The sequence below is a fragment of the Trachymyrmex cornetzi genome, unplaced genomic scaffold, assembly GCF_001594075.2.
Source record: "Trachymyrmex cornetzi isolate Tcor2-1 unplaced genomic scaffold, Tcor1.1 scaffold1547, whole genome shotgun sequence".
Lineage (NCBI taxonomy): Eukaryota > Metazoa > Arthropoda > Insecta > Hymenoptera > Formicidae > Trachymyrmex > Trachymyrmex cornetzi.
This window is the reverse complement of record NW_017296143.1, coordinates 47,975-50,645: the sequence shown is the minus strand read 5'-3', so window position 1 is coordinate 50,645 and position 2,671 is coordinate 47,975. Positions and strand designations below refer to the sequence as shown.

The window sequence follows — 2,671 nt, the reverse complement described above, 5'->3', positions numbered from 1 at the left end:
TTTCGTGAGAAAAATATTTTCCCCCTACTACACATTATTTCTAACCCAATTCCACGTGAGATGACGAAAAAAGCTTCAGTCTTGTTCGTGACACCGACGCTGATGTTTCGTGACATAAAAAGAGTAGCGAACATTCGAATATATAATGAATATAGTCATCGACATACAAGGTTTTCGCGATGTCGAAGAACTTTATTCCGAAAGAAGTTGCGGTTCTTGCGATTAATGCGACGATCACCGGACACTGGATTATGAGACCACCTTATCCATTTGGAGAATTATCCGAGAGAGCAAGACGAGAAAACAACTGGCTTACACGAAATTATCACGGAATCGAATGGTTCGACGGAGACGTTAATCCTATATACTTTACGATACATTTGCGAGCTATTACACGACACGCACGCTACATCTATACCATAGGACAAGAGAAGTCACGTTATCTGAGTAATTTACTTTCCAGAAACGTATATAATCTGGAAGGAATTTCTCCGGCTTTCAAAAATCTGCCAGATTTTGGAGGTTGCGGACAACGTTGCACGCACCACGGATTTCGAACCAACGTTGAATCACATTGCGCCTTACGTAATGCTTACAAATTGAAACGTTGGCTAGCTATACGAAATAGCAGCAATTCGAGCTACGATAGTCTTCCTTCAGAAAATTGCAGCGAAAGCGACGTCGAGAGCGAAAAAACAAACAGCGGAAATTTTTCAATTAAATTTAAAAATCAGAAAAACGATATATTTCGCAACATCGAGGCGTGGAGAAAAGATATCGTGACAAAAAAGGCGAATCGAAACGAGGACGAACAAACGACAGCCGAAGAGAAAAATGATCTTCCAAAATTCGACTCGACGACTGATAGAGATAAAGCTAACACTAGCGTTTCGCAAACGTCTAGTATTTTTGAGAACTTTACAACGCTCGTACTGGCAAAAGAGGTAAATTCTGAATTTACGCATACATTTCCTCTCTCACGTTCACCTACGCCGAAAAATAAATTCACTGGAAGTTTTAAACGCCTTACATCATCTCAGTGTCCGACATGCGGGGGTCTATCCTGCCGACCGACTGCCGAGGGTGTGGACGAGGTCGACTGCCATTGTCGCTAACACAGACGATCACGATCGACCTGGCCAGCACTGGGTCGCCTTTTACATCGACGAATGCGGTACAGGAATATTTCGATAGCTACGGCTTGCCGCCCGTGGACTCAAGATTCCTGTTACGACTTCGCCGAAACTCCACCACGTATCGCTGGAACACGACGACGCTGCAAGGAATACTTTCTCAAACTTGCGGACAATACTGCTGTGTATTTCTATATTTTATGTATAAAGGTTATAATCTTAGCCAGTTTCTTAGTCTGTTTACCTCTGATTATAAACGCAATGATCGATTGAATGCACAGTTATTTCATAAATTTTTTCTTCATTGTAAACGTAAAACAATTAATTCTCATGCTGTATGCCATTATGTTCAATCGTCTACTGTTTTAAAAAGTAAAATATAAAATAAACGATTATTCTCGCGAAAGAACTATTTTATGTAACAACGTTGTTTTATCAATAAATATCTTTTTTTTTTTCAATTTTGTCACTGTACGCCACGTCTATTATTTTCTTAATCATTTTCTCGTTCCCTTCCAATCGACATCTTCTTTTATCATATTTTTAGTGAGAACTAAATTAATAAAAACTTTTGTCATTTTTCAAAATAAGACTAACGCTAACATAAAGTGTAAAAAAAAAATTTATCCACTAAACCAAGTAAATCATCCAGCTCTGTTACAATCAGGCACGAACTTGCCCATTCCTGTTTTCCTCCTGTCTTTCCAGACAAAAAAATCGGTCGCACAGCATTAAATAGTAGAAAAATAAATAAGCGATAAAGGAAGACTCTCTTCATTGTGTCTAACCAGGACGCCGAGGTTCGAAAAAAACGAAGAGCCATTAATCATACCCGCATTCGTCTTCGAAGCCTGAACCTTTCCTCCTTCTCCCCCCTGGCAAAAAACTGTCTCGGGGACCTATTTTCTCCACCTCCATCATTTTCTCGGACTTGACAGTTTTTCATTTTCACTCTCTCTCTCATTCAACGCGCCCTCTCCCTCACCATTCGTAGCGCGAGCAGCCATGGAGCGAACCAATCGTAGCGTGGGCAGCCATGGAGCGAACCAATCGAAACGCGCCATTTAATTACCTCATTACTCCACCCTCGCGTCACCAAGCAGTCAGAGCGCTCCCTTTTTCCAGACAGGCCCTTCTATTCGTCTAGGGGGGAGTGCGGGGGATTTGTTTTGACGTCTAGGGGGGAAGAGGGGATTTGTTTTTGACGCTAGGGGTGGAGTGGTGGGGGTTTGTTTTGACGCCAGGGGTGGAGTGGTGGGGATTTGTTTTGACGCCAGGGGTGGAATGGTAGAGGTTTGTTTTGACGCTCCATGGCTGCCCATATACTACTTACGTAATTCTTTTTGATATGATCTTTACAATAATTTATTCTATCCTTTTCAATTTTTATATAATTGTCTACAAGCCACTGTTGAAATATACGACGACCTAATATAAAAACGTTAAATTCATCACGGAGAGCTATGCGATATTTAATATACTGGCCTCTAGTTATTCGTTTATTACTATTTAATTTTGTTAAATTACAATGCTATCCT

At 40.8% G+C, this 2,671-nt stretch overlaps 1 pseudogene; it reads left to right on the top strand.

Moving 5' to 3' along the window:
- Window positions 1-179: 179 nt before the first annotated feature.
- On the top strand, window positions 180-1,406 carry LOC108758227 (uncharacterized; annotated as a pseudogene).
- Window positions 1,407-2,671: the final 1,265 nt, after the last annotated feature.